At 35.0% G+C, this 20,380-nt stretch overlaps 1 long non-coding RNA gene across 1 annotated transcript in view; it reads right to left on the reverse strand.

Annotated features, from left to right (window-relative positions):
* The window catches only part of LOC143269848 (uncharacterized), a 59,164-nt gene that overhangs the window by 22,476 nt on the left and 16,308 nt on the right, over positions 1-20,380 (reverse strand). Inside the window, exon 2 of the long non-coding RNA XR_013046618.1 lies at positions 1,045-1,142. This is a non-coding gene — a long non-coding RNA (uncharacterized LOC143269848). The remainder of the gene's footprint in view (positions 1-1,044; positions 1,143-20,380) is intronic.

Below are 20,380 nucleotides of genomic sequence, written 5' to 3' on the forward strand. Positions count from 1 at the left end.
ACAAGGAGAGAGGAGAATTCTGGGAAGCAGAAGGCTGAGGCAGAGAGACACTGCAGCCGCCGCCATGACCAGCAGCATGTGAAGATGCCGGTAAGCCACCAGCCACGTGGCAAGGTATAGATTTATGGAAATGGATTCATTTAAGATAAAAGAACAGTTAGCAAGAAGCCTGCCACGGCCATACAGTTTGTAAGCAATATAAGTCTCTGTGTTTACTTGGTTGGGTCTGAGTGGCTGTGGGACTGGCGGGTGACAAAGATTTGTCCTGACTGTGGGCAAAGCAGGAAAACTCTAGCTACAAATAATTAATGAAAAAAGAATGATGGGGGATATCTATCTGTATGCTGTGTATCTGTGTTGTTCTGATGGGTTGATAAATAAAGTCATTTGGCCTATGGCAAAGCAGCTTAGATGCAGGCAGAAAATCCAAACAGAGAGACAGGAAGAAGGCAGAGAGAGACGCCAGCTACCACAAAAGGAACAATATGCCAGCAAACCACCAGTAAGCCACAGCCACATGGCAACTTACAGATTAATAGAAATGGATTAATCTAAGATATAAGAATTAGCTAGCAAGCAGCTTGAGCCATAGGCCATATCCATGCAATTTGTAATTAATATAAGTTTCCGTGTGTTTGTTTACTTGAGTTTGAACAGTTGCAGGACCAGGTGGGACACAGGAATCTTTTAAGTGGCTGTGGGACCTAGTTGCCAGGCAAGACCAGGAAAAGTTTCAACTATAAAAGACCATGAGTATGAAGAAGAATGGGGAAAGGTATATGGGAAGGTTTTGAGAGAGGAAAGGGTAGGAGATTATAGTCTCAAAAAATTTTTAAAAAAATATTCTAACTCATCTGTTTTGCCTTCTTAAGGCCTGTGTATTTCAGACAATTTCTTAATATTTATTTAGTCAATGAAACTAAACATTATGAAGATTCTCTCCTGGTTGATAACTCTATTAGTTAGATTTTCTGTTACTGTGAAGAGATACTATGACCATGGGCAACTCTTACAAAGGAAAGCATTTAATTGGGTCTGGCTTACAATTTAGAGGCTTAATCCATTATTGTCACAACAGGAAACATGGTGGCATGCAGGCAGACATGGTGCTGGAAAGGCAGTTCAGACTTGTACATCTTGATCTGCAGGCAATAGGAAGAGAGAGTTAACCTGGAGTTCTGGTTTGAGCTTCTGAAATCCAAAGCCCACCCCTCATTGTCTCATTTCCTCCAACAAGATTGTACCCACTCAAACAAGGCCACACATTTTCTATGAGCTTATTGGGGCCATCTTTATTTAGTCCACAACAGTTACATCAGAGAAATTTGCCAAAAATGCCATCAACTATATGCCATTCAAGATGGCATTGCTATGTACTGAGTCTTTCAACCTGAACATGATATCCCCCCCCCCCTTTTTTTTTAATAGGAGAGGGGAGTTGAGACAGGTTCTCTGTATGTACTCTTGGTTGTCCTGGAACTAATGATGCAGACCAGACTAGCCTTGAATGTACAGAGATCCATCACTGTCTTCCCAATATAGGGATTAATACCTGTGCCACTATGCTGGAACAACCTTTCTTTTTCATATATAAGGTGAAAAGGATTTGTATCTTCAGTTGTTTAGGTCAGTTGGTAGTGAGTTTTCCTCACTTTCAACTAGAGGAGTGGTTCTCAACCTGTGATCCTTTCACAGGGGTCATCTAAGACCTTCAGAAGACACAGATATTTATGTTATGACTAATAACAGAATCAAAATTATAGTTATAAGGTAGCAACAAAAATTCATGGTTAGAGGTCACCAGAACATGAGAAACTTTATTAAAAGATGACAGAATTAGGAAGGTTGAAAACCACTGTACTAGAGGGATGTCTGAATGATGCAAAATAAAACACACCCAATCATTGTGATAGGTTTTAGACTTTCATGAAGAAAGTATAGTACAGTATGCATAATTTACTAAACTCATACTAGATATAAACTGGATGAATAACGACAGAATCTACACTCATTTTTAGTTCTATAGCAACATGATACGTGTTTCTATCTCAACACACATACACATACCCTTTTATGTTATAGTTTTAAGGATTTATCAGTCTTATCATAAGACTATGGGTTCTCTACAAATTCTTGAAACTGCAATTCAGGCATTGATTGATGATAGATTAGAATCTGAAGACCAGAGCACTTATCAATCATCATTAAGATCAACTGCATTTGGACTCCTTTAAGTTAGAGCCCTAACTTCTGAATCATGCTGTTAACAGCTAGGTGCCACTGCTGGCACCCAAAGACTAACATCAGGACCTTGAGACCCTGTGACTTCCTTGCAATGCTTCTAGTAGTTTATGTCTTTTAGAATCATAATTTTAAGAGCTCAATTGCTATTATAAAAAAACCTATGACTAATAAGAGTATTATATAGAGTTATGGTGTATTCTTCAATCAAAAAATTGCAAATGTTGAATGGATTCTTGTTTGAAGAATGCTCACATTAGAATAAAAGACAGACTGAGAAAGAAAAAAATGAAAAAATCACTCTGTGTAGATATTGATGACAGAGAGTGTGAGTGGTTATTTTTATATCTGAAAAGCACTGACTGATTATAATTATTTTAACACTAAACAAAGATGATGTTATATTGATAGAAACACCTTTATCAGGAAAAATTAACAGTTATAAGCACATATTCATCTAACATGAGAACATCTCCAGAGAGCACCAACACATGAAGGGAGGAATGGACTGAAAAACAATAATGGTAGGAAACTTCAGTGCAACACTTTTCACAACTACAGATAAATGTATCCAGTCAGGAAATCAATAAAAACATATCAGATGTGAAGAAGAATGTGGACTAAGTACACAATACTGCCCAGCTCTGACCACTCTTCCCAGTAGAGGAACATTGCAGACATGGAGCATGACTCAGTGAAATCACATGTAAGTACCATACAAGTCTCAACAGCATGGGAAGGTTGAAAATCATAAATCACAATAAAAACCTTTAAGTGGAGGAAACCTTTTAATAAAAATAACACTAATAATATTTCCACTGGTATTGTAGTATCTTTTTTTACCCACAGTCCAGTGCTAAGAGGTCAAGTGAGGCAGGAAGATAGCTGTGAGTTTATGGCCTGCTTGGGATGCATAGTGAGTCCTTGGCCAGTCTAGAGTAGTGATTTTCAACTTGTGGGTTGCAACTCCTACTATGGTTACATATCAGATATCCTGCATATCAGATATTTGCATTCTGATTCATAACAGTAGCAAAATTACAGTTATAAAGTAGCAAAGAAATAATTTTATCAATGGCGGTCACCACAACATGAGAAACTATAATAAAGTATTGCAGCATTAAGAATGTTGAGAACCACTGCTCTAGGGTATCATGTGAGACCTTCTCCATAAGAAAACAAAATTGAAAAATGTAGACTAGTAAGAAGACTTCATACATAAAGGGACTTGCTGTCAAGCTTAATGACCTGAGTTTCATCACCAGAACCCACATGGAAGGAGAAAGTAGCATCCACAGATTATCTACTGATCTAAGTAATGCTCCCACAATACAAAATAAACAAATGCAAAGTTTTGAATTAAATAATAGAAAACTGACAAACATGTAAACATTAATCAATATGCCCTCAAACAAACATTGAGTCAAATAAGGAAATAAAAAGACAGTTAATATTGTAAGTGATGAGTAGAAAATTAGGAAATATGTCAAAATAAATGAAAACAAAACAGAATGTAGTGAATTTTAAGGTGATACAGTAATAGCATTACAGAGGAAGAAGTTTAAATGATTTTTTTTTACAGAAGGAATGATCACATAAATAATTCAACTTTGTATCTCAGGGTGGTAGGAAAAGAACAAAGCTAGTTCATGGTAGCAGAAAATAAAAGAAACAAACATTGTATTAGAAATAGAGAATAGAAAAATACAATGAAGTGAAGTTGATTTTTGAGAAGGTAATTGAAACTAGAAATCTATTAATTGAACTAAGAAAAAGCAAGAATGACTCAGAAAATTAGCCGAAATGAAAGGGGGCTGTTGTCTGAGTGAGGATTAAATCTGGGGCCTTATACATACACTCTACCATAGATCTCTCCCACATGTAGCTAAGGAGGCTTGCTAGTTGGATAGGCCTGAGTATTGCCAACATCGTAATTAGAGGACATCTCAAAGCTCTGCACACTGAATTTCTTAAACAAAGCATTAAAATAAGTGAGTCCCTCATTTGGTTGTACAAGTTGAACTATCAACAGCAAAATGAACACCCAGGGAGACAGATGGAATTGATAATGATGAATAAAACATTGTATATCATAAAACATAAAGTAGAGAGATGAAATCCATATTGATTTAATATCTTCCGCAGGAGAAGGAAGGAAAAGGAATAATATACTATAAATTATAATAAAGCAGGTGAGTGACATGATAAAATGCCCTAGAATAATATCTATAAAACAAAAGTAAAGAAAACCAAGTGAGGAAGGATTCAGAGCAGAATGTGAGAACTAGGTTCTGCTGCAGAGATGCTCTCTAGAGGTCAGCAATGGAAGTAGAGTAGAAGGGTACCTGAGAAAAAATGCTTAGCAGTGAAATATGACCGGGATATTTCTGCAACAATGCAGCACATATACATGTAAGAGAGTGGTTTATATATATTGAGAGCCATTGGTAGCAAAAGTCCATGGAGTATACAACAGTGACAACTAGAGTTCAGAAGGTCAACCTACCAGAACTAAGGGTTCTGTCAGAGGAAACCATCAAGCGAGGTGTTATGGAATTACTGCCTTTTGAACAAACTGGCTGTCTCTTGTTGTAAACTTCCTGTGTAATAACAGCTATGATTCTCTCCATTTACTGTGCATTTCCATGTTATGTGTACATGTAATCTCAGAATTGCACCTCAATCCTGGGCACAACTTTCCCTATACATTTGGGGTAATTGGATAACTGTCCCCAGCTGTGTTTATTTTTCCATTAACATATATCTGCCCAGGGCCATTCTCTAGACAAAAGTATTTCAACAAAGATACCTTTTTCTAAGGACAAAACTGCACATAGATAAACATTAGCTCATCTCACCCACAGTTAGAGAAAAGAACCACTAACAATTAAATCCTCAATTCCTTACCATCACCCCGGGTTATTTACACAAGACCCTAATTTAAGAGATTTACTGCTCACATTCCTGGGATGATGTTTTAGCCACTTGCTAGTTAGTGAGTTAAGATAGTTACTTCCCACTGACCCAAGGAGATTGCCTATAAGGCCAGGCAGGCAATAGGTGCCAAGCTTCTTTCTTGTGCAAATTAAGTTTCAATTCCTCCTCAGCCAAGTGTTATTCCTAGATTCCCTAACTGATTTTAGCCTTTAGTTGACCCTACCAGGGAACTCCCCTTTAGTCACTCCCCTTTTGGGTTGTAACTGAAAGCTGACATTTATTGCTTTATGTGTGGATTGTTATTACCTCTTTCTTTGACCCTGAAAACTTCAAGCTTCTCATTGCTTTGCAAAGAATTACTGCTTGGGTATATATACTGGATCTCTGGATTTAGGTGTTTTCTTTCTTTTTCTTTTCTTTTTTTGTTTTGTTTTGTTTTTCAAGACAGGGTTTCTCAGTGTAGTTTGGGGGCCTGTCCTGGAACTCACTCTATAGACCAGGATGGCCTTGAACTCACAGTGATTCGCCTAGCTCTACTTCCCAAGTGCTGGGCTTAAAGACGTGCACCACCACTGCCTGGCTGGGAATGGATTTGGAAGAACAAAGATAAGGATGAAGAAAGAAAGAACTAAATAGACATGAGAGAACAGCAGAAGGGACTGAGAGGAGCCAAGTATGAGAACAGAAAAGAAACTGGAGATAAAATTGACTTAGAGAATAAAGTAAATGGACTAAAGAGCTCAGTGTGCTTAGATTCATTGAATACCCCTCTATCCCTACCTACTTGTAGCATCTGTTCTGGACCCTGTTAGAAATTTCCTCAAGGCAGGCACTTGGGGGAAATTCTGTACATCTACAAATAAACATTATAGGAGTGAGTGTACATGGATATATCTTCTGAGAACTAAGTGGCTTTACAAAATGGCCCATAATCAAGCATCTTCATATTTAATTAAAAATAATGCAAAAACTGGAAAGTTTATAAATTATGAAAAGGAAAATACAGAAGATAAAGCAGTATGTAAAGAAGTAAAACAAATAAAATAGTGCTCATTATATGTGCATTGTCTACTGTTTTTCAAAAGTGAGAAATAATCATGTATTGCTTAGAAATAAGATATTCTCTGTGCTATTTAGGAGATAAGAACTTATTGAACCATTTTATAAGGTAAATAATATGTGACAGGAGTTGGTGACAACAACAATATCAGCATAAAGATCTTAAAGAGACAAAGCAAACCATTATATACTTGCAAAAGAAAATAATTAACAAATCTGTATCCACTATGTAACTATGAAATAAATATTAAAATTGTACCAAAGAGAAGATGATAATCAACAAGTCACAGAAAATTCTAATACTTTCCTAATGAACTGATTTGATAAAATGAGTAAATACATATAATTTTGTGGTTAATTTAATATTCATACAAGAAAATATCATGTTTATGTTTTTAATCATATACTTTACAAATGGGGAGAATAATTTTGCTTTCATTTAGCTACATTTGAAAAATAAGTAACATACTAATAGACAAGCTATTAGAGTATAGAAAAAAGAAATCTGGTTTTCAAAATAACATACATATCTGTATACACACACACACACACACACACACACACACACACACACACACACACACACAAACACACACATATCAAAAAAAGGTGAAATATCACCTAGTTTATGGGGAAACCATGGCAGTATGTAACATGATTTTTTTTGTCTTAATATTTATCACCAATTAAGGAAACAGAAAAAAAGGTGCATACTTGTCATAAAAGAGTAATTAAGGATATTTATATATTATGAAAAATGTGATATTAATTAGAAAATAGAAAATTGGGCTGGAGAGATGGCTCAGCCGTTAAAGGCTAGGCTCACAACCAAAAATATAAGAAAATAGAAAATTTTAAATAAAGGTGATAAATATTTTCAGGATAGGTTTCTTGTAAAAGTTCTAGAAATGCGATACTCTTATTAAGAAAAACAGAGCAAATGTAGTGTTGGCCAAAGATAGAATCCATCACTAGACTTTCGCAAACAGAGCAGTGGGATCATTGCTGGCAGCAAATGAGATTACATAAAATAAAGGCAATTTGCAGAAAAGTACCAGAATTTATGCACAAAGAATTAATTATGATAATGATTCAATAGGCTCCACTGTCTGATAGTTTTGTAGTCAGGACTAATTGAAGGAAATGTGGGAAAGGCATTTAGCATTGTGCTGGTAAATGAAAGACACTTAATTAACATTGATTTTTGTTTGGAGAGGAATGGGAAGCAACAGTGAGACATTCCTGTGATTTATTCATATCTTGCTCCCAACTAGTTCCTTGTTTCCTTGTGTAATGCTCAGACAATGACGTTATTCCTAAAAGTAAGGTAATATTAAGTAGACCATTATTGTTTTAGTTTAATGGATTTCATTAGTATTTTTCTGTCTAAATAACATTTTGTCCTTTTGACTTAGAAAAGGAATGTATTCTCCTTATGAATAAATTAAATTTGCTTCATATTTCAAATAATCTTCAGAAATATTTCTTTGTCAGAACGTAACACAAATGAAATTACTAACTAAAAAAAGAAAGAAAATCTACCTACTTAAAACATTTCTCTCAATAAGAAAACTTGAAGAGTCAATAAAAATTTCTTATTGATTTTTAGCTATTTTAGAATAGAGTATGAAGAAAGCTTACAGGAACTTTAAAATATGATAATTCAAAGATAAAAACACAGAAATATGAAAACAAATTTAAATATAATCATACATAATGGGAAACAGTGGGCACAAAGAAACACATTTGATAATCATTATATGTAAATTCATTTATAAATTCTTTTGTGAAGTATATCTACTGTACTCATGTTGGTTATAAACTGTCGGCTTTCTTCTGACAAGCATTAGAATAATTACCAATAGTCAAATATTTTAAATGTGGCAAGTTATTTCTTCACAGGATCACACTGGGTATTACTGACAACCATTGTTCCAGATCATACTGGGTGTTGTAATGCAGTTATTAATTTGAATTTGTAGCAGCCTGAATATATTGTTATATTGATTGTGAAATTTTGCTTTCAACATCATTTTCTTGGATTGTCTACTTTATCCATTAAACATTTTTCCTTTTCATAAGTTGCTGTTTTTCATATTGTTTGCCCCATTCCACCCACTATTTGAAATCTTTGAGACATGGATTAACATACACCAGTGTAGTATTGACTGAAACCAACTATAATTTTTGACATTTCAGCTAAAAAATGTGTCTGAATGTATAGAATTTTTTAGTAAGATGATTCATCCAAACATTTTATAATGGGCAACCTGTAACTGTACTGGCTAGTTAGTAGCTAGTGGTCAAGAAAAGAAATACATTTTCTCACATATAAATGCTGTCAAGTAATCAAGTAATTCATAATTAATTTTGCAAAATCCTTTCAATTTTGAGTTTTAGTTTTAAAAATTATTAATGTCTAAATCCATTATGTTAGCAATAAAAATCTAAGAACAGATGTCAAAACAATCATGCTTATAGCAAATTTTCTTAAGCAATGGCATTTTACTTTCCATGTCATTTACAAAAATATCATTCTAAGAGAATAGTCTATGATTGTGTCTATAGGGGTGTATCTTATCAAGACTAGTAAATACTAAAGACATGGTTATTTGCATTTTGCATAGATCTCTATGAATCAATAACTTTCACTGATATTATACACTGTTTAAACTTGTTATAAATGAACTCTAGGCAAAGTAATTCAGAAAGAGAGATAAAAGATGTTTTTATATTTCTACATGAATTTTAAACAAATATCTTTGGATTCTTTGGGTGCAGAACCATTCCTAGCCTACCAGTTTATACATCACAGTGCAGACATTTCCAGTTAGGCATATAGATAAAGAAAATTATAGAACTATAAATCAAGTAACCTTTCTAAATACTCAATATATTCTCTAAAACAGTAACTTTTCACACTGACCTACTTGAGACCAATGGATTTCATTGAAAAGACAACAAATAGTTCTTCAAGCCAAAAACTAGAATTAGTATATTACTTATATGACCTAGATATTATGCCCACATTTATGTTTTGAACTGATAAAACTAATGAAAAAGGTCATCTCTTCAAAATGTGAAAGTTGTAACTGTTTCATTTATATTTCTACATGATGGAAAGTTAGCAAGCTTTAAAGGGCATATTATCTTCTTAGATAGGACTCATGAGCTTCAGTTTGCTGTATATTCAAAACTTGTTTGGCTTAGCCTGTTCCACTCTTTTGTAAGAGTGGATGATGGGCATTTCAATTTAACCCAATTCTGAGAAACTTGATATTCTTTAAGAAGAGATATTTCTCTGACTCATTCTTGGTCTTCGTAAATTGCTTTGCTGATCCTTTCCTGACTTCTAGTTACAGGCAGATTTTGTACCAGGCATTGACAAGGCAGAAAGATTAATGAGGTACATTCCCTGGCCTGGAGGACTTTGTATGTAGAAGTACAGACAGATAGATTAAAGAAAATACTGTGTTAGATGGATCCAGAGCATGCAATGGAACACATAGGAGAACACTCTGGCAAAGCAGGTAGGGGACTGTGGAAGAATTGTTATGGGAGTTGTTATGCATGATAATAAAAATCACCAGTATAGTTGAAAAAAAATGAGATTCCTCACATCTCCATATATACTTTTCAATTATTTTTGATTCTAAGATTGTGAAAATATATCTACAGAAATTACAGGGCTGTGTTGTATGTAATCTCATAAAATTAGATTATTTTATAATTTAAATTATTTGAATATTTCTTTATTAAGTATAATATTATGGAACTATAATTTCATATCTACATGTAACAAAAAGCCCAATGTTTATAAAGCACATGAACATTCTCTTAGAAAATTACTTTTAGCCACTTGATATTTGAAAGCCATTAAGCTAATAAAGAACACTGTTATTTTTAATATATATATATTAATATTTATTTTTAATATGTACAAGTATTTTGCCTGCATGTGTGTATGTGCATAAAAAGAGGGATCAGCTCTCTCAAACTGGAGTTATAGACAGTTTTGAGCTGCTATGTGGTTGCTCAGAACTAAATGCAAGTTGTTTTGCAAGAGCAACAAGTAGCATTATCTCCTGAGCTATCTCTCAAGCCCATGAGCACTCTTTAGACTTTCTCTTCCATCACACCCTGTAGTTTTGCTCCAGAATTTCTCATAAATGCAACAGTACACTCCACCGTGTAAAACATCTTAACTAGTATTTCCTGCGTAGAACATGTGGGAACAGACTTTAATAATGGTTTTGTTTCCACATATGAATACTTTATTTTACTATATTGTATTACATGATCAATTTTCTTATTAATAGGCCCTTGACCTACTAGAAAAAAACTTACCATGCTAATTTATGTACCTGACTTAATATTAATTCATTCCATCTGATACATACATAGGAATAGAATTTCTGTATAGGTGCATGTTTCATTTTCCAAATTGATAGGTGACAAATGATTCATTTTTCTTCATATGTAGCTATTTTCATGTGTTTAATTAATTTATGATATTTTGACCAGATTCACAAATCACACTGATATGTTTGGTTTACAAATAGTTTTTGACACTGCAAATAATCCTGTCTTCTATCCATCACAGGTTTTGAAGTGAAGTCAGGAAAGGTGCCAATAAACCAAACATGGGCAACCGAAAATAGTCACTGTAAACTGGGGTTCTAGCCCTCAAGACTAAAAAGGCCCTCAGTCAACTGAGCTTCCTCAGAAATAATCAATAATATTTGTCAAGAAATTCACAAAATAAACAAAGAAACAAAAAAATGTCAGTTAAATCATTCCTAATGATTCTCTACAATGCTTGTAGACAGGAGCCTAATATAATCATCATCAGAGAGGCTTCATCCAGCAACTGGGAGCAGAAGAGACCCACAGCCAAACATTAGGAGAGTTTAGGGAATCCTATGGAAGAGGGGGATATAGGAGGAAGAGGGGTCAAGAAAACCCACAAAATTAACTAACCTAGGCTCATAGGGCCAGAGACTGAATTGACAATCAGGAAGCCTGCATGAGTCTGACCTAAGCCCTTTGCATGTATGTCATGGTTATGTGGTTTGGTCTTGTTGTGGCATGCCTAATAGTGAGAGGAGGAGATATCCCTGACTCTTGCCTGCTTTCTGGACCCTTTCACCTTATGGAGTTTTCTCTTCTAGCCTTAATACTAGGGGAGGTGCTTAGTCTTATCGAAACTTGATGTGTTATGTTTGGTTGATATCCCTGGGTGGTTTGCCCTGTTCTGAATGAAAATGGAGGAGTAGTGAATTGGAGGTAGGGAAGGAAGGCTAGGAGGGGAGTAACTGAAGTTGGGAGATAATATCTGAGAGAATAATTAAGGAAATTTTACTATTTATACTTTTAATTATAAACAGAATAAACAAAAATATTACACAGCAATCTTGTTTACTGTCCTTCTAGCTTTCCCCTTTGTTATAGTACAGTGGTGCTCCAGAGTAGAATGAAATAGAATATTGATATTGGAACAGTGAGTATATTTGTTTTCTACTTATTTTTCTAACCTTCTGTAACTATACTCAGATTAAGTACAGAAATTCCTCATGTCCACATAGATCAACAAACAAACTCTTTGAGTGAATTATAGAAATCATTTTCTCCCCTTTAAACTCTAGGTTTTAATTATGAAAATCTGTCTCCATATTTCTCCAGCATGTGTTGAGATTCCCATGGAGATTCCTGTTTCAAGGGAAAGTGAGGAAATAAGGGAAATTATAAGAAAACACACTTACTTGTACATTTGCTTTCTCATTGGATTATTGTGGCAGGGTCCTGTGCTCTTTCCTTTGGGATGGGGGCAAGTAGTCACAGAGTCAAAGATACAGACTCTGGGAGGATGTTGAAACAACAAGCTCAGTTTATTCAGGAAGAGGAAAGCCTTATATACCCTCAACCCCTCATTGGACTAATAAATATGCATCTGCTTATATGACATGGCTGCCTCTCATTGGTCTAGGCCATCTCAGATCATGTCTCAGCTACTGTTGCAAAATGCCCTTAGGCAGACCAAGGTTGGCTCTCAGGAAGTATCTTATTACTGCTTTGGGCCAGCTGGCTCTCAAGCCTGTTAGAGCCGAATAATCCCCAAATCCACTTATCTCTCTTTTGCTGTCTAGGGCTTCCAATAAATATTGAGCTGACAAAATTCCTCAACTCACATTTTGTTCAGTTTTATTTGACTAAAGTTTATGGTGAATTGTCGTCATAGTGACATAATATTTTCATTTTCTTTGTTATATAATTATGATAATAATGCAATGTTAAACAGAATATATACATGCACATATATTTCTGTTACTGATGAGAATATTTCTATTTCATGCACTATGAGAGATTATCAAATTTAATTTGACAATGGAGGAATTTTGAAAAATTTGTAAAGTCTGTTTTATTTGCTGGCAATTTCCAAGCAGTTAAAACAAAATTAGAGTAACTGGGAAATATAAGACCATTTACACTCACACATTTGCTTCCTGAAAGCAACTAAGAAATACAATTAAATAAAATCACAACTGATATTAGGTACTGAAATTCCATATTAAATATATTAAATAAGTTCTCAAATAACAGCACTAATTTAAACAGACAGGCTATGATTCTAGACTTATGTCACATGAGTAGGATTTAACATTTTCATGTAAACTACATTGCTTCACACTCCTGGAGCTATTCTGCAAAAACGTTTATGTTAAACCTCATGAAGTTACATTTTTAAAAACAGGTCTATGTCTATATGTTTGCCCAATTTAATGAAGCAATTATATATTCATAATCATGAATGTATCATTTAAAGCACAGGTCTTCTATGACAATAATATCAAATAAACTAAAGAATAAAACCACTAGTTCATTGCCATTATAATGAAAAAATATACAATTTTATAAAATGCATGTGGCTTCTGAAAAACTAACATTTAGTTTAGAATATATTGGTGAAAATATCTGATTCAAAGTTCTACGAGCTATGGTCTATTTTATTCTTTCAGGTATTGAAAGCACACAAAAATTTCATGTGTTCCTCTCATACTGGAATTATTAGTTTTTTTTCATGAAATTCCCTAAGAAATTAAAAAAAAATAAACAAATCCAGAGATGTGAGTTTACATAAAGTGGAATTACCAGAGTAGCATACCTTGTATTTTAACTACTTTAGCCATTGCAATATTCTAAATTAATTATAGCCTGAGAAACATGGACCAGTCCTCTGATTCATTAATGTCATGTACCTCTTGTTATTCCATTGTTCCTCAACAGCTCTCTATTTTTCTCAACTTTTCAAAACTGTGCCCCATGGCATTTTATACTTCATAGTTATTCTCTTATAGACTCTACCGAGAACTCTAAATTCCCCAATCTTAGTTACCATTGGTAAAATGAAGGCCAATTGAATTGTTCAGTTGATCTTCCCCTTCCTTACTTTGAGATTTTATGAGTTTAGGATGAGCTAAATTTAATGCTCATTTACAAATTTTATACTCACAGCATACATACGAAAAGATCACTGTGTGTGGGAGAATGGAAATGTTAACTGGAAGGATTTCATTATCATTTCACCGCACATGTGTACATCAAAACACCATTTTCTGCAAGTCTAATGTGTGTAGCTTTGGGGAAGAATAAAGTAAAATTATTCCCCTTCATCTTTTCCATCCAGAAGACAGAAAAGGATCACATATTTTATTTTTAAAAGTAGATTTAGTTAATTGAATCTTAATCACTTATGATAAATAGTTCTTGAGGGTGTGTTTAAAAGTCGTTATTTTTAAACCAATTTTAATTTAGTTTAATTATTACATTAATATAATATGGGTATTGCTTTTGTCTTGTTCTGGGACAAATATCTCTTATAGTCAAGCTGACCTCAGAGTTACTATGTAGTTTTGGAGAATGACTTTGGATTTCTGATTCTATTGCCTCCAACACCCAAGTGCTAGGATTAAAGGCCCTCACCACCACAAACAGCTTCAACTTCAATATTTAAATTGCATTCTTTGTTTTGTCCTGACTTCCAAAACATCAATTACCTACTTGTTACAATATTTTGTCCAGAGCATTTATTATTAAGAATGTTACTTGCTATGTAGCCTAGGCTGGATCCAAGCTTCAGATCTTCTTATCTCAATGTTTTTAGTTCTGACTGGCAGTCCAGACCTACTCCAGCAAAGTTATCCAGAAAAACAGTTGTTTCTATTGGCAGACCTGACATCACTGCATTATTTACACCGCCCCCCCCATTGGTTAAATTGTTTCTCCCCTGTCTGGCTCTGATTGAGGAAAAGGAAAGGAAGACCTCTTCAGGAAATGATTTATTTCTCTATAAGTAACAAGCAAGTTGCATATTTCTTCTGGGTATATTTAGCCTGTGAGAACTTCATCAAAAACCTCTCACTGCACAATGTAGAATATTTGGTGGTTCATATTTATACATAAAAAGCAACCACGTGAAGGAGCCACTGGCATCCTGTGATGCACTTTACTAAATGTCTGAATTAGTATATATTTCATACTTGCCTGGAAAAATTTATTTTACATATTTATGCATGATCTGATACAACTAAATCTAATTTTTCTGTACATATTTTCTCTTGTTTACAGCTGAAAAAGTAAGCTTCATTTTTTTTTTACTATTAATATATCTCTGTATTTTTCTGCAGAATTTTCCTGCAAGGGATTTTGAAATAAGAAAGTATTCAAATACTATGTTCTCTATTCATACTTTCTTATTCCAAGCAAAGAAAAAAGTAGATGGCCAACACAAAATGAAATCAATGGAAGTTTGGGATGTTTTCTGTCCCATAAGGCTTTGTCAGCATTTGTATTTGTTTGCTTTTGTTTTTCTTTTCTTTCTGTAAATAGCATGGTTCTGGTTTTCTATTTATATGCAATTTTGTATGTATGAATATGTATGACTCTGTGTCTGTATGTATTTTATATGTTTTTCCTTTGGCACTCTTTTCTCGGTTTTGCCTATTACAGGTTGTTGACTTTCGTTTCACCTTATTTCATTATAATTTTTATACTTCTGTTTGTTTTCTAATTAGAGAGATAGAGAAATAAAGGGTGTGGATTTGGATGCTAGAGGAGGTGGGGAGGATCTGGGAGGAGTTGTGGGAAGTGAAACCAAGATCAGAATATATTGCATGAAAAAAAACTTTTTAATAAAGTAAAATATTTTAAAAAGAAGGTCATATTGGCCCATCCTTTAAGCATATTAGTATTTTCACAGATATTTTACACAGTTACCAGTATTTTTACATGATTATTTGAATCAGATATACTTTTGATGCATTGTAAGGAGATAATAGTTTCATATGTTTTCCAACTTTCCTTAGGTATCTTGTGACCAAAAAAAAAAAAAAAAAAAAAATGCTGGCTGAGTGATTTTCCAAATTATAATCTTAAGAAGGTTTATTTAATGAACAGCTTTGAGTAATGCTCAAAGATGTAGGTTTGTTTTTTCCCAATTTTCCTATGTATAGAGGGTCAGGGCTTTTTCTAGAGCAAAGGAGCAAACAGCAGACTTGTCCAGTATAAAAGAGAGCACTCTCCAATGGAGAAGACAAGCAAGCTACTCCTGCTTCTGTGCCGAGTTCACATAATTTCATTTTTGAAATTTCTCTTATCTATTCTTGAATAATTAATTTGTCTGCACTTTCTGTTGAATATCTGTGAACATATGCACCACATTGTAGTGTGTTTGCTATATATTATTATGCCTACATACATACACAGAGAATATACTTACAAAAGGTATGTATAGCAGAATTTTGAATGGAGAATACGGTTTAATAGATTTACTATACTAATTATATTTCTGTGTAGATACATTTCTAAATGGTCTTATTAAATTAAAAGAAAAACATGGAGCCAGATATAGGGGTGAAAACCTGAGAGATCAGAGAAATAGGGAAAACCACAGCTAACCTTACCTCACCAACCCCACAGCTTCCAAATGAGAGATACTTCCTATCTACCCATGCCTATATGTCTTGATGTTCTGCCATCTGATTTGCTCTCTCTGTCCAGCTACATCACTTCCTCTTCCTGTCCAGCTTTGTCACTTCCTGTCAGTCTCCACAGTCCTCCAGACCTCCATGGTTAACTAGTATTGGAATTTAAGGCGTGTGCAACCACACCTGGTTCTGTTTCCAGGGTGTCCTTTAACTCACAGAGATCCAGACAGATCCCTGCCTGCCAAGTGATAGGATTAAAAGTGTGTGCTACTATTGCTTGACTTCTTTGTTTGCTTATAATGGCTTGCCTTTTCCTCTGATCTCCAGGCAAGCTTTATTTATTAAAGCACAAATAAAATATCATCACATTTCTAAACTAAACAACATACATTTCTTTGTGTATGACTCTCTAGGGCAAACTGAGCAATGTAAGCTTTGTGTGTTGATAAAGGTTAAGCTCACTAGTAATTAGGCATTTAAAAAGTGGTGACTAATTTGTGAATAATTATTCAAGACATGCCATTAATCATGCTGTTATATAATTAGCACAAACAGTGCATATTTTCAGATGGAAAATGCTGAAATCATTTAGTATCTTCAATTTGTAATTATGGCTCAATTTGAAAACATTGCAAATGTTTACTGTATTGATTATCTGCTCTCTTTCATGGATTACTAATTGTACTTTTGTAGTATTGAAAATCTAACAGTTGCTTTAGATACTAGTTTTCTTTCTCTAAAACTCTACAAATAAGTGACTACATTCTATTCCATGATATATACTTGTATTATATATAATTACATATCATGTTCAATAATTGAAATATTCTATGAACACATGTTATATAAGTATTTCTATAGTACCCACTTTGTTTATTAAAAAATAAAATGTATTTGATTACTCAGAGTATTCTTCCCTTTAAAAGATTTAAGTTAAACTATGTTGAAATATATCTTCCCATATTCATAATTAACCAAATCTGTTTGTATTTTATTGATTCTAGAACTAAGAATATTGATGGAAACAGAATCTGGCCACAATTTCCATTGTGCCAAGCTTACCCTGGCACAGTGTTCCTTTATCTGTCAATTGCAAAGACCAGGTGCACAGCTAATAGCTTCAGATATTGCTTCTCCTGAGTGATGTCTCACAGATCTCACTTTTACCACAATCCAAAAGAGCCTCCAGATAACAGCTTTCATCAGGGTGCCACCTGTTAGCTAAGAGATATGGGCAGAGAGGATCTATCCAGCTCCCAGCAGGGCCTTCCTGAGTATCATGCCCCCAGGCTCTTTGGAATAGTCGAAGTTTTTCATCATCTGACAAGCTGGGCTAAATCAGTAGGAGAAGAAACTTGGCAAAGTAAATTCAGCTTTCTGCTCCAAACCATTGTGAGGTTTAGAAACACATCCATTGCTAGTTGCTTCCAGAGTTGGATGCCTTCATAGGAATGTGGGAAGAGTACTTCTTAAAAACAATCAGCTTTGGGGTCTGCATAGTTTTGTGCGTGGAATAGAGTAAGGAATCTGTAATTTACTAGGTCCTTTTCTAGCACTTGCCCATTATCCAGCGTTTAGAAATGGCACACACATAGAAGAATTAGATGTGGTAGAAAACTGAAGCAGCTTGTTGTGATCCATGCCTAACTCAGGCTACATCCCAGACACTTACTTGTCATGTACAGAAAACATTGATATTGCAGACTATGACCACTGTATTAGTTACTTTCCTATTACTGTGATAGACAGAGATAACATTGGATTTAGTTGGGTTTATGGTGGAGGCATGGTGCCAGGTGACTGGGGTATCAGCTGAGAGCTCATGTCTGAATCCACAAATAAGAAACAGAGAGAGTACACTGCGGATGTTGATAGGCTTGTGAAATCTCAAGCTTCACTTGGACACACAGCTCTTCCAAGAGGGCCACACCTTCCAATGCTACCAAAATATTCAAATATAAACTCCTATGGGGGCCATTTTTTTCAAAGCACTATAATCATTTTGTTTATTATTGTCACTGGTACTTCTCTGGTTTTACTTCACTACTTTTGTAACAGAGGTAAAAGAACACTGTCTTGTGTTACAAGTCTGACTTCTACAGAAGACAAGAAGTTTCCAGCCATAAATATGAGCAGTCAGTTTGCCAAGTAAAGGTAAAGCAGATTTGTAGACGTTCACTTACCAAATGGGCAGGGTCCATTTCCCTTAACTTAAAATCTTGTGTGATGAACAGAGATTGCGAGACAACTGTTGATTTCTTAACGTCTTAACAAACTGTTCCAAGTCACAGATGTGAGGCAGGTGTAGAAACAAAGCAATTGACAACCTTATCATTCAGTTCTTAAGTATATTTAGACTATAAGTCTATTCTTGGCCAGTGGCAGGTGCTAGGCACCATCTGCACGCACACTGGCTCAAGAGGGAAACTGAGGATTCCAGAGGTACTGAGGCACCTAGTGAGCTTTTCTAGATAGAAAAGGGCTGATTCTCAGCTGATCCAATGCTATGAAAAAAAGAATGGCTTGGGTTCCACACTATTGTTGAAGAATCAGTCAAAAATGAGGATTCCCATGTACAGAAAAAAAAGAAAAACTGAAAAGTCTCATTTGCACAAAAATAGAAATTTTTGCTAGCTATTGTAGATGTAGGACAGCACAGGAACAGAGAGATGTGAAATTCTAATATGTTGGCAGTTTGACATCCAAAATCGAGCCCGAGTCTTTGATATGAAAACATGATCAAATTAAGTAAAGCATGGAAGGAATATTAAATTTATATTCTTCAATTTATTGGTTCTAGAGAGATGGCTCAACTTTTGTTGCTCTCACGGAGGGCCCGGGCTCAGTTCCTAGGACTCACATTGCGGCTCACAAACATCCATAACTATAGTTCTTATAGTTCTATGGCATCCAAAGCCTTTCTCTGACCTCTGCAAGCGCCAGCACACATGTGGTGCACATACTCACATACAGGCAGAAGGCTCACACATAAAATAAAATGAATAATTTATCTATAAGTAAAAAGAATTAAATACATTGGTAACAATAAAGGGGGATTTGTATACTGTGTCTAGCAGTGTATGTCTTTTTTAATCAAATTATAGCCCACCACAATTTTATGGTTTATAAACACAATACTAATCAAACACAAACTGGGGAGCTGAGAAGTAAGAAGGTGACAGCATGATGTCCCTGGCCATAGGCATAACATCTGATGTTTTTATTGAGACAGACTACATGGAGTCTACAGTGAAAATTCCTATTACAGTTGTGGTTCATATTGCATAAGCAAATAACTTTATGGACTGTCCTATTTCAAATATGGGAAGGAAGAAAAGAAAGTTGAATTAAGCTTTGAAAAAAAAAAGCCAGTTCATGTAGTGACCCTCTTGGGACATTTTCCATTATTTTTATGTCAAGATTAATGTGCAGCACGAAACACTATGGCTTTTCTTTCCCTTAGGTTTAGCCACAACTTAGACAAATGACCCTACGTGCTTGCTCAAAGCCCTAAAGCTTTTCTGCTACCAGTGATGGAGCTGGATGGATTCTCAGAGATTGTAACAGACTGACAACATCTTATCTAAGTGGTGCACACATGCTTCATGAAGGCAGAGGAGGCAATTTACCCTCCACTGAGACTATTCATTTATTTTCTAATTGGCTTGGACTAGTTTTGTGCAAGAAACCATTAAATCATAGTTGAATACAAAGGAGGTATGTGAGGCGTGAGAGCATCTGTGTTGGTAATTTCTAAGTAAATAAATTACACCTATTCCAACGCTTCACAGAGCATTTACAGAAACAATTAAGTTCATGGTCAGTGCTGATTTTTAGGGTTGTAGAAAGATATGTGTGATTTTGATTAAAAGCACATTATTCCTTTCGGTAGCATGGCTATTGTTATTTTGCTGTTTATGAAATTGTCACTATGTTTTTTTTCTTTTTTCATTATTAAGAAATTTTCTATTCATTTTACATACCAACCACAGGTCCCTCTCTCCTCCCTCCTCCCACCCGCAGCCTTCCGCCCCATTCCCTGCCCCCCATTCCCACCTACTCTATGGCAAGGCCTCCCCCATGGGGAGTCAGCAGAGCCTCTTACATTCAGTTGAGGCAGGTCCAAGCCCCTTCCCCTGCACCAAGGCTGTGTAAGGTGT

Source organism: Peromyscus maniculatus, chromosome 21 (genome assembly GCF_049852395.1).
Source record: "Peromyscus maniculatus bairdii isolate BWxNUB_F1_BW_parent chromosome 21, HU_Pman_BW_mat_3.1, whole genome shotgun sequence".
Taxonomy (NCBI): domain Eukaryota; kingdom Metazoa; phylum Chordata; class Mammalia; order Rodentia; family Cricetidae; genus Peromyscus; species Peromyscus maniculatus.